Here is a 16,502-nt window from a genome sequence, read left to right on the forward strand (position 1 = left end):
CAGCTGCTGAGCTATTTCTCAGTTTATATAAAGAACATGGGATAATGACTACAAAAATGAAGCTGAAAGGAGAGCTCTTTTATTTAAGGATACACAAATTGATAAAGATAATTTTTTTATGTTTTTATGTTAAGAATAGGGCAGATCACATCAAATGCACAACACAACTTCTCTCATGTTCTCATCTAACTGCAACTGTCTTTAAGATAATATTGGTTTAAACAAAGGAGAAAGAGGTTGAAGAAGGTCTATGCCAAATTAAATACCAGTTTACTGTGTCACTGATTATGAATACAAGTATATTGCCGGATTTATTTGACTAACTAATCTTTGGAATATGCATTTCTTAAGTAACTTTTTTTGTTTGTTTGCATTTACAATTAAATTAGAATGGAGTCCAGTTGAAATATAATTAGCAATTCAAATCCGATTCAAAGTTGTGAAAGGTACTCTGAATTTCAGTTGTAGATGATTTGCAGACATGATAGGAATTTTAAGGCTTTGAAATTTTATAACATTTTCCTTTTCATGTACTGGACATATCCAGACACCTAATAGTTTACAGTAAATATTTTAAGTTTCGCAACAATCAATATGATATCAAATGAGTTGGAAATTTCTGTTACCATTTTCTAAGCTGATTTGACTTGTACAATATAAAATGATTGGCAAAAAAAGTAATTAAACTAATTAGATTAATTTTAAAATTGTAATAATACCTTTTCAATTGGCCAGGTTTATTATCCTCGTTACATATTGTGGTAAAAGTTAACACAAAAGTTCTTATTGTTCCACAGACTCAGAAAACTATTGCAAACTGATTATAACTTTCAATTAATTAATAGCATTTTCACCTGTTTTTATACTTTGTGACATTTTGTTTCAGATTTTTCCCCTGGGAATTTTGTTGAGCATGGCTTGACTGAGAAAATAGAAGGAAAAAGGAACATATAGATATAGTAACAATGCACTGAAAACACTATTATATTCAGACTATACCTGTCACAGTTTACTGCTACTCTCTTTGCCTGTAGTTTTCTTTTAACATTTAAGAGGAAGTGGTCTTTTCTCACTGACAATATATGCTAATATCATTACTATTGGTATTGTAACTCACTGAAAAGCTCTACTTTTTAAATTTTAAGAACATAGGTTTTTCTGCCATTATGGAAAACACTTAGAACCTACCATCATCTGTCCCATGGGGTTTTTATATAGAAATAAGAGAATAAAGTTTTAATATTGTCAATATTTGCTAAGATTCTCAATTTAGAACAAGAGACTTGTTGGAACATAAGCAGAATGGAACGAAGCATTCCAGCTGTGAAGTTTCCAGGTGAAACTATCCCTTTTTTGTTGAAAGTGGACAGAACTGGTAAACACATAAATAAGCTGTCGCACATGCTCAAGTTGTATATTGTTCAGCTACGTGCATATAGGACCAAGCATATGGAAGAACAATAGCATTATAAAAACACCCTGCATTTATTTGATACAGCTGGCTCTACATAATGTTCCTGTAGCATACAAAACTGTAGCATCTGGCCTTTTGCTGTCCTTCTTTAAAGTATTATTCAGTTGTAATCGTGAATCAAACTTATAACCATGTAGATGTGATCTGTCTACCCGGACATAAGCAATGGGAAAAGTGAACAAACTCATCAATGATTTCCGAAGAACTTAAACTTGTTTTTCACACAATGATGCTCGTTTGGGAAGAAAGCATAAGAGGAGTTGTATTACCTTCAACCTGAGCATTTCAGCTCTACAATTGCTCAAATATTTGAATCCCTGCTATCATTAAAAGAGGAAAGCAGCATTTTTTTTCAAGTTCTAACATCTTTTCTGCAGCTCAGTCCTCTCTGAAATCTGCACAGTCTGCTTACACTATTATCTAAATAAAAATCATTAAGGACTCTATCAACAAAGTCAATGTTTTCTGTCAACTAAAGGTTACAGTGCCCACTAATATAGTCTCAAAATTATTGAAACTCATGTAAGTACCAATAACATATTTTTGATCTGTAGTATCCAGCAAGGCTATAATTAAGCACAACTACTTGTGAAAACATGCACTCTAATGCCTTCACTGACATTCACTATTTCAAAAAGGAACAAGTTTGAGTATCAGTATCACAACGTATCACAAAAACATGTTCTGTAGTATGTACATTTATGATGAGCTTGATTGTAATCTTACAGTTACATAAAATTGGATTATTCTTGCTATAGATGGTTATAGATTATTCCTATTAGGAGGGACGTCAAAGTCTTTTTCAAGAATACAAGAGTCTTCCTTAATGAAGACCTCTTTACATATATTTATTGAATGCAAGGAAAACACACAGAGCAAAAGGTACCTTTGTTCCGAAATTGTGTTGAAGTGTTTTAAAAGCAACTACAACTTAGAATATATTCCATTATTTCTTTTTCTGATTAAACATATACAGGCACACAATTAAGTATGTGTTTGAAATATGATAACAATTCAACTTGACAGACATATTTGTTGAATTAGCTTATAATACATTTGGACAGACAGACAGTGAAATGTTATTAAAAGTCCAATCCTTATTCAAATCAAAATCAATCTGCAAACAAATTTTTAAGTTTGCTGGGTTTCAGCAGTGTTTAATATTTTAGCACTCTGATTGCAGTTTAGAATCTGGAATTCCAAATCAAGCACCTGAACTGCAGATGCATTCGTAGAGCTAAGACCTTCAGGTAGGACTTACAGCAGGAACATGCTTATTCTCCTCAGAAATCCCAACATTCACCAGATGTCAGACATACAACATAGCAGAGATCTAAGCCTCAAGTCTTTTTCTCTCAGCGTCAGCAATAAAGTTTTCTCTTTCTTAAACTCCAAATGGTCTGCTCATTTAAAAATATGCAGGAAGGAGGAAAGGAAGCATTGATAATAGTAGTAGTAATACTGCCACCATTATTACACATCTATGAGACATTGTCCTAAGCTGAAGCTGTTCAGATATGTAAGTGAAAACATGTCCGGTTCATTTGGCAATAGATAAGTGAGAAAAATCTCAGCCTTGAAAAGGCTCTTACCATCTAAGCACAGAACTATATACCTAGGTGATATCTGGGAGGGGGCTTGCCCTCTCAGATTTAAATATTCGAATTCCAGGGCTAATTGCAGGAAGCTATATAATTGTGTGGTAGTACTGTAGATCTAATTAGAGCCAGTTCACTGTGTTTCTAAAGACAGATATCAGTTCAGAGGTGGCAGGAGAACAAATTGTGGTTGAAATCACAGTCACGTCACAGAGCCTGCACAAAAGTGGATGGGTATGAACACTATTAGATTTTCCAGAGGTGAATTAAGTGCAGAGCTGAGGATAGGGTAAGAAGAGGATGTCAAATACTGCCTCTATATTGAACAGAACTTCCCCTACTGCCTCAAACATTTTACCTGCAAAACCATTTCCAGAGGTACTTCCTGTGCTTTTAGGAAAGCAAACCCACTTATCACTCTTCCACCAAAACTCTCTGGCTTTATCCTCCTCAGTGAGGAGAGGTGTGGCTGGACCTCCTCCTTCTACAGAGGTGAGCAGGACAGTGCCTTGTCACCTGGAAGACATCAGGAGAGCATGGGCTCACTGTTTCCGCTGCCGGGGTCATGGTGGATGAGGGGAGTATTTCTAGAAGCAGAACTAGAAGATCTAGAGAGTTGTCTGGATGTAGAGCAACAGAAAAGAAACACCTATGATACATTTGTTTTTCTTCTCTGGTGTTCATCCCACTTTCCCCAAGCAGCGCTGGAGTCGGGGTTCAACTGCCTGCTGCTGCATTCAGATTTAGCAACCAGTCCTTGAAGGCTGGCAACCAGACCAGTCAAACTCTACAGAAAACCTTAAACCAGTTCCCTTTTGTGAAAATAAAACAATATGTACATATGTAGTAGTGCAATACAGGATAGTTCTGATCAGTTCTGATATTATTTCTGATGTCTCTTCTAGTTATAACTGTTCTGATTAGTTCAGTTTCTCTGGGTTTGAATCATGGTGACAGCACAACTAGCTGGTTCTGGTATATACATACATTAAAGCAAGCTCTCCTATGCTATCAGATGTGAGCAGCTTCATTAGGCTGTCACACACTTCTGTATCAGTAACTGGTCATTTGTGTGAATAGCCTTGGGGATGCTGTTATTTGCCTGTTCCTGTATTTTCTATGCCTCTGTTATCTTTTAATGTCAAAGTTCCGTGCTACAGCTTTTTGACTGTTTGCTTTTATGCATATTCCTACTGTAATGTCACTGATAACTCCCTTTACATAATAATGGTGTTTAGAAGCATATACACACACAAAATATATGTATATAACATACCTTCTTAGCTATTTATTATTAATATTGAATTATAGCAATGTTATTGCTATGAAATAGAACTTAGTTCTTTCCAGTTATAACATTAGCAGCAGATGCTGCTTTAATGGTCATATCCAATATCCTCCTTCACAGACAAAAGTAGTAGTCCCTCACCATTGGTTCTATTCAATATAAAATCACTGGCTGCTGGATTGAAGCCTGAAGCCAACCCTGCAATAGTAATGCAAGTCCCTCCTATTTATTCCTGGATAAATCTCATTTCTCATTTTCAATGGAATCTCCATAAAAGAACCAGAACTGGACAATTTACTTAGAGTTGTGATAAGTTTGGTTTTGTGTTTAAAATAGAAAAAATACCTGTAAATATTTTTATAAAATGGTCATTGCAAATTCTTTCCAGCTTCTCTAACAATTCTTTGCAATTAACACATTCTGCAAGGAAATGCTGTTGTGCTGGTTATTTTTAATCATAAAAAAACCCAACCAACCAACCAACCAACCAAAACCCCACAACAAAAGAGATCCCATATGTTTTACTATTCCTTGATTGGAAAAGATTTTTGGTAAACATACATGCACAATAGATTTTTTTTTTTTTTAATCCCTATCCTTCTTGCAAACATCACTGGAATTGATTAGTTTGAAATATTTATTACTTTCTCCAAGCCCTCACTTACTAAGACAGATTTCCAATTTAGAAAGACTAATTTAATTTTCTCTGTTTTAACAAAATGACTAAAAATAGCAGAAACTAAAGACTATTACTGAAGATGGGGGGGGGGGGGGGGGATGTATGAAGGAGGGAAAGAGAAAAAATAATTTTGCTTATAAGCAAAAGCCTAACTGCTCCTGTCAGACACAAAATTTAAAGGACATTTTAAAGTTAAGTACCTGCACACTAAAACAAAAACAACAGCAATCAAACATGAAAGATCAAGAGACTGGTGCTAAGACAGCCATCAGACTTCAGGTCACACTTGTGTTTCCTTGTCATGGGAAGTCATTAAAATTCAATGTAATTTTAAGTGGTTCTGAGTGCTTTCTTTTTGGGACTTCCTGGGTTAAATTAGGTGATCCTAAATGAGGGGGTTTTTGACAGTAGCTCTTAAACTGAAGCTTTAATCTATAGCCTCACAACTGTTGTCAGGAGCTTTTGCATTAGGGAAATCCTTGTTCTGATGAACTTCAAAAGGAAAAGCTGAAAGGCTTTAAAAGCCACTGACCAAATCGATGATCTAGTTGACAAGTACCAATGGCTTTCCATTACAGATCGATTTGTCTGAAGCTTTCAAAACAAAATTCTCAAGACAGAAAAAGCAAGTCATAGAAAGACCAAAACAGACAAAATGTTTGCTTCTCCTTTTCAATATGTTTACAGGAAAAAATGTGCTTTAGCTATAAAAGTGTTTCTCAGTTTTCTTTAGTTAGAAGATAGACCTTTTTTTAAAAGTGCACATCACACATTCTTCAGTAACTTCAACATCTTTGTTAGCCCATCCAGTGGGTTCCTGTTACAAAAATCTGTTCTGTCTACCCAAAACTTTAGGATATCTAGAACCAGATTCTCAACAGGTACAAATAAAATTATGTGTGTATACATTTATACATCAAGAGTGTCTATCCCTCAGTGTTTTAGAATGTTATTTTATGGTTTATGATCTCATTCTGAATTAATTTTCTACTTAAATATTTTTTATATATTTTAAGTATGTTATATTAGTGTAAGTAAACCATAGATAAACCCATTACCTTACTCATAGGGGAGGTTTTCTTTGTATAAATATTTTATGTGGTTTAAATGTATGGTATGTATTCAAGAAGGTTTACACTTGATGCTGGGGTTGCCTCATGCCAGGCACAGCCCATTCTAGCCAGATCCAGCCAGCTCCCAGACCCATCACAGGGCGTAGCTGAGCGCCTCAACCAAGCAAGTGGCACCACAGTGACAATGTATCTAAGAAGCAATAAAAAATGCCGTGCAGCAGATATGAGAAAAAAATGTGAGAAAATTCTTCTCACACCAAGGTAAGAAAAGGAGGGGGAGGATGTGCTGCAGTCACCAGAGCAGAGATTCCCCTGCAGCCTGTGGAGACCATGGTGAAGCAGGTTGTTCCACTGCAGCCCATGGAGCTCCACAATTGAGAAGGCACTCACACTGCAGACCATGGAGTACCCATGCCAGAGCAGGTGGATGTGCCCTGAAGGAAGCTGCAGCCCATGGAGAGCCCAGTGTAAGAGCAGCAGCTGTGGAGAAGAGCCTATGGCAGGACCAGGTTTTTCTGGCAGGACCTGGGACCCACCATCTTGGACCCACACTGGGGCAGTTGCTCCTGAAAGACTGTAACCCCATGGAAAGGACCCACACTGGAGCAGTTTGTGGAGAACTGCAGCCAGTGGGAAGGATCCATACTGGAGAAGTAATGAAAGACTGTTTCCCATGGGACAGACCCCATGCTGGAGCAGGGAAAGAGCATGAGTAGAAAGGAGTGGCAGAGACAAATTCTTCTGAACTGACCACAGGCTCATTGCCCATCCCCCTGCACTGCTCATGGGTAGGAGGTAAAAGAGTAGGGAACAAAGGAGTGAAGTTGAGCCTGGGAAAAAAGAGAGGAAAGGGGAAAGATGTGTTTAGTTTTGCCTCTGTTTCTTACTATCTTACTCTCTTTTAAATTGGCTATAAATTAACTCAATTTTCCCCAAGTCAAGCTGTTTTGCCCATGATGGTACTTAGCAGGCTATCTCCCTGTCCTTATTTTGACCCACAAGCTTTTTCATCTCATTTTGTCTCCAAAAGAGAGGTGTGAGGGATCAAATCGGATAGGGTGCAAGAAGTCTGGGAAAGTGGAGTAGAAATGGGGGGATAAAAGATGTTGGTATTATTTCAGCAAGCTGTGGTCAGTACATTTGTCTAGCTACTGCTGTTGCCTCATCAATGCTGCTGTTCTGCCTTCTTGTTAAACTCCTTCCCTAGCTCTCGTTGTGTCATCTTACTTTTTGCTCTCTGTGTTTGAGTGGATGCACAATTCACAACTGAAGCTGGACTCACCAGTGAGTAGGAGAACCACATGAGCACAGATTGAGCTCTCATCTGAGATGAGACTGATGCAAAGATTGAGCCTAGGATCTGACAATGGGCATTATGTAGTCTTAGAGCCCATACTAATATCAGATGTGCAAATGTGGGAGTGCCTGTGGATGGAGAGGGTCCATGCATGTGTCAGTAGTGAACCGCCATACGAATCAGGTGAGAACAGGGGTGGGATTAGGCTTCTCATGTTCACATGTATGGGAATGTTGTTGGTGTTTACCTAGGTGCAAGTAAAGTCATTGCACCCTGTTGTACTGCAGTATCAGTGCGTTCAGCCATGTCTGCATGCATGTATGTGTGCACACAGACACCTGCACCTTTTGAGTTCATCCTTACTGCTGGCTTGGTTGAAGATCCACAGGATCCAGATTCCCATAACACTTTGGCTAAAGACCTACTATCTATTACAATGACAAACATCTGAAAATAAGTTTTCTCAGTAACATAACTTCACTGTGAAATTAATTTGCTAGGCATTGTTGTATAGACTGCTTATAGTCTTAGTCTAAAGACCATGTTACTTCCCTCAGAACTATTGTTTCATCAAGATGTCAATGTTAGACCTTTTCAAGAGGTTGCATTTGGTGTTCCCATATCTACAAATCACTGGAGTTACCAGTTATATTAATCCTATGCAGTGTGATCTGGCTCTTTATACTTAAAGAACTCAAAAGTCTATGGAAAGCTGTTAAAATCTATCAAACAGAGCAGGAAAAGTTAGAGTTTAAACTCAGATTCATAGACTCACACAATGATTTGGGTTGGAAAGGACCTTAAAGATCATCTAGCTCCAACCCCCCTGCCATGGTCAGGGACACCTTCCACTAGCCCAGGTTGCTCAAAGCCCCGTCCAACCTGGCCTGGAACACTGCCAGGGAGGGGGCAGCCACAGCTGCTCTGGGAAACCTGTGCCAGTGTCTCACCTCCCTCACAGTAAAGAATTTCTTCTTCATACCTAATCTAAATCTACTGTTATCAGGGAATGTATCACTACATTCCCTGATAGAAAGTCCCTTGTCAGCTTTCCTGCAGCCCCCTTTAAGTACTGGAAGGCCACTAGAAGATCTCCCCGGAGGCTTGTCCAGGCTGAACAACCCTAACTCTCTCAGCCTGTCCTCATAAGGGAAATTCTTCAGCCCTCAATCATCTTTGTGGCCTACTCTGGACCTCTTCGAGCAGGTCCATGTCTTTTTTGTGTTGGAGACCCCAAAGCTGAACACAGTACTACAGGTGGAGCCTCACCAGAGCATAGAAGAAGGGTGGAATCACCTCTCTTGACCTGCTGGTCATGTACCTCTTGATGCAGCCCAGGATACAGTTAGCTTTCTGGGCACATTGTACACATTGCTGACTCACAGTCAGTTTTACATCGATTGTCACTCCCAACTCCTCTACAGGGCTGCTCTCAATCTACTCTTCACCAGCCTGTATTTGTGCTTGCGATTGCCTCAGTCCATGTGCAGGACCTTGCTCTTGGCCTAGCTGAATTTAATGAGGTTCACACAGGTCTACGTCTCAAACCTGTCAAGATCCCTCTTTATGACATCCCTTCCCTCCAGCGTGTCATCAAACTTGCTGAGGGTGTACTCAATCCCACTGCCCATGTTGCCAACAAAGACATTAAACAGCGCCGGTCTCAACACTGACACCTGAGGAACACCACTTGTCACTTGGACATTGAGCCGTTGATGGCAACGTTTGAATGTGACCCTCCAGCCAATTCCTTATCCACCAAGAAGTCCATAAATCAAACCCATGTCTCTCCAATTAAAGACAAGGATGTCATGTGGGACAGTGTCAGATGCTTTGCAGAAGTGCATAATAACTTTAGTTCAACAACAACATGTCTAAGAGAAAGAAGAAAAAAATCAAGTTAACATTGTAGGAATTTAAATATTAAAAATAATTTGAAATGATAAATATAAGCTCCTCTGAAAAAATGAGTCATAAGGATCCTGTGACAGAGCCATCAAAGGGTCTTTTGAACATAAACTGACAGCTCCTGATTAATGGTGGTGTATCAAATAGTTAAGTTTTTCCAAATAATTTCTAAAGAGTAAGATCTTTAGCATATATATTAAAGAAGTTCCAGGGTGAAAAAAAGACAAACTATAAGTTGTTCATTAATTTAACACTAACATCTGTCAAAAAACATACGAAACCTGTATTAATCTAAGTTACCAGATAGATGCTCCAGCAGCTTCCTCGAAGATGGTACTGTGTGAGCTCTTGACACCCCTAAAGTCCTGCTCACTATGGATGCAGCAGAGCAAACCTCATCTTGTGTTTCTTTTACATGTTCTCTTATGCTGTTCTTCTTACCAGTAGAGTTGGTCCACAGCTGGCTGGATCTGGCCTGCAGCAACTCAGTTTCGTTGCTGCTGTGCAGGTGCTTAGAAGGAAATGAAAGCAGCTAGACTGGTTGTGACTGGTTTTCAGTTCTTTTTCTTCCTTTGGATTATTCTGGGTTTTAACTGTCACATAATACATTTTTAATCCTTTGTCTATACTATCACTGAAATTCAGATAAGCAAAGTCCCACAGTATGACAACTCTTACCTTTTCAAAGATACTTATTCATCAAGGAGTAGCAGGGTGAGCAGGGACTCCTGGAAGATGCAGCACTGCATGAGACAGGTCAAAAGGTCCTAAGGAACAGGCAGATAAAACAGTTTCCCTACATCTTAGGAATACAACCAACTGAATAAGTTTCAGTGCTGTCTTGTGTACTTTTCAGATTCCCTCTTTAAAGGAAACTATCTCTAAATAAAAACATCTCTTTAAAAAACGCACACATGTACATTTACTCTAAAATGCTAAAAAACAGATGCTTCCAAATCAAACTTTTAGATTTTTTTAAATCATGAAATTTGGCTGTTAAAATTGTGTAACACAAATGACCACCTTGCCATTTTGCCTAACGGGTTCTGTGCTGCAAAATGTTTGTAGGGAAAATTTTCATTCTTTGCTCACTTTTTTCCTCCCTAAAATATCATTTGCATGTTATTTCAAATAACTCACCCCAATCATTTTGTCAGTTTTGTAACTGCTTCTGTCCACTTTATAATTTCACGCATGACATTTTCCATTACCTTTAAGTTGCCAGTGGCAGTTATTTAGAGAGCTTTTCCCTTCAAAATATTTCCATGGAAACTAGAATTAAATAGTCATTAGAATGGGAGAGTCCTTTTGTTCCTGTAAAATAGCTCTTGCACAGCAATGAAGTTACTGGAATTGACAATTGCATGTAAGAATCTAGAATCTCTCTGTGTGTGTGCATGCATGTGTGTGTGTGATGAGTCGTGATGGTGATGGCCTTAAAACCACAAGAATCAGGGTTTAGATAATGACCAGTTCTATATGCAGACTGACATAGCTGCTCCAGTCCTTCTGGCACCAACATACTCAGGATTGCAATTGTATATTGCAACACCAAATAAGCCTCTCTTCATTTGTCCAGTGCATTCACCTACAACAACAGCCCCAAAGAACAATGAACATAGGGGTTTGGCGGGGGGGGGAAGAGTAAAATATCACATGTACTGTAAAAAAAAAAAAAAAAAAAAAAAAAAGTAAATCAGCAAAGGATATTGGAAAAAAGAAACCTCAGTATTGCTGAATATGAAAATAATTTGAAACTTAAATGCCATTTTAAAAATACAAGACTTGTAAGAGAAAATATTTGCCTTTTAAAATACAAAACCGATGAAATAAAACATTTTGTTTGTCTTTTACAAGGCCAAGAGAATAACAGAAATGGAACAGCTGCCAACTGTATTTTGTGAAGAGGCAAGGACTGATAATTCTTCAAGATGAAGGAACTTGTACTTTTAGTTAGAGTCTATTGCGAGATTCTAAAATATTAACTGCACTCTCCAAAAATGCTTCATACTTATTTAAGAAAAAAGATAATAACAACACAGTGAACAAGCAGTTACAACAAGTATGAAACCAATTGGTGTCACAGATATTCCCAAAATGAAAGTGACCAAGACTAATTATAAAATTAAGGCAGCTGAATGCATTTGACTACATTAATTCTGCCTGTAAGGTACATCTCATGGTCATTAAAAGCTTGATGTCATCTGCCATCATCATGTGCTACAATTAAAAAGGCTCTTAGAAATTTCTTCTGAACAATCATATTTGTTAAAAATATCTGATGGAGTGATATCTGTAATCACCACACATTCAGCTGACAGCAAAACATTATGTGCTCTGTAAACAAGATTTTTCTTTGCATTTTGTAGGTGTTCGTGTAACGTTCCAAACAAATCTCAGTTTGATTTCCATCAGGAATGGATGATAAAATTTTGCCTGTTTCTGCTGTTATACAGAAAACCATCTTCTGAATGAACAACATATAAAGCTAACTTTAAAACAGTGTGGTTTTAATTTACTTTTATTCACATCTTAAAAATTCACATTATAGCCAAGCACTCTGCAATGCAAAAGACCTGCTTAGTCTTTTGGTAACTTTTCTAGACTCCCTCCCTAACATAAAACTCTCAGTTTCTTACGTAAAACTCTCAGTATGTTGTAAAGAAAAATCCACAGCTGTGAAGAAATAAATTCACATTACAGATTAAGATATTGAAAGGTCATTAAAAAGCAAACAATAAAACAGTAAGGTTATCTGAAGATTTCATTTTAAAACTGTTTCTAAAGGGAAAAATAGATTTCCCACAACTGTACTTTTTCATGGGAGCATTTCACCACGAGTATGTCTTTAACTAAAAAAAAAAAATGTTACTTGAGGAACAAGAGATGCAAACCAGAATAAAAAGTCAATTCAACTTTTTTCTGTGACCATCAGAGTCACTTCTCTGCCTTGTGAAAAATGTAGTTTGGATTCCTCACACTGTTGTTCACTTCTTATGATAAGATTGCGCTTTTTATCAGATATCAGATGTGAGATCAGTAAGACATGTGTTTAAAGAATATGTTTTCTAAACATATCACCTTTTAAAAATTGTGGAATCATAGAATCATTTAGGCTAGAAAAAACCTTTAAGATCATCGAATCGAACCCTTAACCTAACACTGACAAGACCACCACTAAACCATGTCCCTAAGCAACACATCTACATGTCTTTTAAATGCTTCAGTGGTGGTAATTCAGCTTCCCTTGGCAGCCTGTTACAATGCTTGAAAACCCTTTCGATGAAGAAATTTTTCCTAACATCCAGTCTAAACCTCCTCTGATGCAACTTGAGGCCATTTCCTCTTGTTATTTGGGAGAAGAGTCTCACACCCACCTCTCTACAACTTCCTTTAAGCTAGTTGTAGAGAGTATCCTTCTCTCCAAGATAAACAACCCCAGTTCCCTCAGCTGCTCCTCATAAGACTTGTGATCTAGACACTTCACCAGCTTCATTGACCTTTGGACGTGCTCCTAACCAGGATAAAGAAGCAGATGAAATATTCTATAAGCAGCTGGGAGAAGTCTCACAATCACTAGCCCTTATTCTCATAGAATTCAACTTACCAGATGACTGCTGGAAATACAATACAACAGAGAGAAAAAAGTCTAGGAGGTTTCTGGAGTGTGCGGCAGATAACTGCCTGACACAGCTGGTGAGTAAGCCAATTAGAGAAGGTGCCCCGCTGGACCTCTTGTTTGTGAACAGAGGACTTGTGGTTGATGTGATGGTTGGAGCCCATCTTGGGCATAATGATCATGAAAAGATAGAGTTTCCAATTCTTGGAGAAGTAAGGAGGAGGGTTATCAGAACTGCCACCTTGGACTACCAGAGGGCACACTTTGGCCTCTTCAGGGCAATGGCTGACAGAATCGCTTGGAAGGAAGTCCTGAAGGGCAAAGGAGTCCAGGAAGGCTGGACATTCTTCAAGAAGGAAATCTTAAAGGTGCAGAAGCAGGATATCCTCATGTGCTGAAAGACAAACTAGTGGGGAAGAAGACCATCCTGACTCAACAAAGATCTTTGGCTGAAACTCAGGAAAAATAGGAGTTTATTAACCTTTGTAAGAAGGTGCAGGCAACTCAGGAGGACTACAAGGATGTTGTGAGGTTATGCAAGGAGAAAATCAGAAGGGCCAAAGCCCAGTTAGAACTTAATCTGGCTACCTCCATAAAAGACAATAAAAATTTTTTCTATAAATACATTAGCAGCAAAAGGAGGGCTAAGAAGAATCTCCAGCCTTATTGGATGCAGAGGAAAACATACTGACAAAGGATGAGGAAAAGGCTGAGGTGCTTAATGCCTTTTTTGCCTCAGTTTTTTATAGTAAGATCATTTGTTCTCTGGGTGCCCAGTCCTCTGAGCTAGAAGACAGGGACAGGGAACAGAATGAAGACTCTGTGACGCCATCATGGTTAGTGATCTTCTACACCACTTAGACACACACAAGTTTATGTAATCAGATGGGATCCACCCAAGGATACTGAGGGAGCTGGCAAAGGTGCACAGCAAGCACCTTTTAATTGTTTATCAGCAGTCCTGTCTAACCAGGGAGATCCCAGTGGACTGGAGTTTAGCAAATGTGATGCCATCTTCAAAAGGTCTGGAAGGAGGATCCACAGGCCTGTCAGTATGGATTATATGGAAAGATAGGATCCAAATGTTTTTACATACTCAAGGAGAAGTATCTCTGCCTTTCAAATGAAAAGAAAATAAAATTAATGTTATTCTTTCACAGGTCAAAAATATATATTTTTTTTTTTTTTTGTGTAACAGCCTTACCTCCAGCTGTGACAAATCAGGTACTTTGATTTCAGAGGATATTATGCTTCCCCATTGACTGATGTTTCAGTAGCAATCTTATTTAGAACTCAAGTGTATATTTCTGCTTTTGCAAAATGCAAAGTACGTTTTGTGCTGAAGGAAATATATTTAAATTACAAATAGATGAAGATTGATACATGGATGATACTACAAAATAGACCATTATCTTGATTATTGCTATCTGGCACAAATAGGAAAAGTGTTCTGCCTTTTTTTAATGTAATGTCCTGTATTTAGTACTACCAATTCCTATTACAGAAAATATTACATCTCTGTGTTATTTCTTTTTTTTTAATCCTGTTCCTATGGTAACTATTAGAGCTGCAATTTGTTAAAACATATGACAAATATTATTCTATTGGTTATTATAATCAGATACATATCATAATATAAAGTTATTGACCCAAGGAAAAAAAAATGAAAACTTGGTTTTATATCTAGTCATATAAAAATTCAGATAAGAAGTGAGCTATTACTTAAATTAAATTTCTGTAAATATTGCAAAGGTAAGAAGAGCTTTCAAATTGTCAAAATCTACCACAACATCTTATCTAGAAGAAAATCTAAAGAATGAATCACAGAATCACAGAATCATATAGGTTGGAAAAGACCTTGAAGATCACCCAGTCCAACCACAAACCTAACACTGACCATTCTCAACTACACCAGATCCCTAAGCACTATGTCAACCTGAACTTCACCAATAAAAGAGTGTTGTTTTACTCAGGAATCTGTTATTCAATAGACTTTTAAGTGTGAGATATAGAACATAAATGCTAGCAAACTAAGATGAAGCTATATTGCCTAAGTGAATTATTGCATCACTATATTTAATAAGCGCATCAGTTTCATTTCATAATATCACATTTCTTCCTCCAGAGCACTTATTTCAACTCATAATATCACTGTAGGATCACATCATTTGCAAGGACAGGAATTTTAAGAGCTGTTTCACAATATAGATATACATCCTAGCAGATGCAGTTATGTCAGCCAGTTATATCTACATCTGGACTACAAGTAGATTGAAGCTACCAGTTTCAAACTAAACACTAGCACTTATTTATTTTCTTATTTTGATGGTTGGTTTTGATTTTTTTTGTTTCAGTTTTAATATTTAACTTTAATGTTGTGTTAAAGGTTTGGTTGGGTTGGGTTTTTATTTTTTTCATTTTCTTCATCCATTTAAGTTGTCAATATATTTAGAAACCTTTCAATACAATAAAATTATGGTTTCTCCAGATGAGCATGACTTCAAGCACTTTCTAATGGTTTACGGTATGTGGTCATGACTACGTCTTCTATCCACATAAATTATTAGTTCTGAATCATAGAATTTAAGTAAATGAGTAGAAATCATAAAACATGGATGATTTAATGTACAGAAACACACCCAAATTCTTTTCCCTACTGGCAAATGAAAGACATTTGATCTCAGAGAAACCTCACGTTGTTTTATAGAAAGTTGATGATACAGTTTGGCCACTGTACATTATGAGAATGTCTGTTGGGATCGTTTACATTATGCCCTTATTTATTTCTCTACAAATAGGTCCAAATAAATTCTCATTCCCTAGAGGAATATCAGTTACAGAAAACTTTATTTATACTGAAAAGAAAACACACACCACACACACACACACAGATTGGCTCATTGAGATTAAAAATAGACTATAAGCAGTAAGATCAGGCAGTAGTGTTTTGAATGTCTGTTTCAAAATTTTGAATCTAGGAATATCAGGACTGGAAGAGCTGGACTTGTCCTCTATCGAGTGTAAATCCTAACACCTAGCTGATTAATAAAAAATCACAGCTATAGAAGAAAATAAAAAACATTAGAAACAAAATCAAGGGAAATAAAATCTACTGCAAGCATTGACATTTCTTGACATTCAGAAGCTGAACAGAGGATTTACTTCTATGACGCTTTCCTTGAAAATAACCACCAGTTTATCATTCAGCAGTGCACATCATGTTTCTTTCTTCCCCTGCCATTATTTTCCAACTCTGACTTCCTTTATACTATTTCCTTCCCATTTTCATTCATAGAGTTTTCTCCATTGCTAAATGATAAGAGATTAAATATTTCCCTCACTTTAAATTTGGGAATCCATATAGAAGGCTACCATATTCTTTCCTACCATCTTTACTATTCTAAATATTTCTCATTTAAAAAAAAAATCAAAGAAAATAAGGATGTTCTTGTGAGACATTTTTTTCCTAAGATTTCTTTAACCTCATGTTATGTGTAAACTCTGTTCAGAATTTGAATTTCAATATCAAATATTATTAATATTTTCAGATAGCTAAGATACTAGGA

The sequence above is a fragment of the Athene noctua genome, chromosome 2 (genome assembly GCF_965140245.1).
Source record: "Athene noctua chromosome 2, bAthNoc1.hap1.1, whole genome shotgun sequence".
Lineage (NCBI taxonomy): Eukaryota > Metazoa > Chordata > Aves > Strigiformes > Strigidae > Athene > Athene noctua.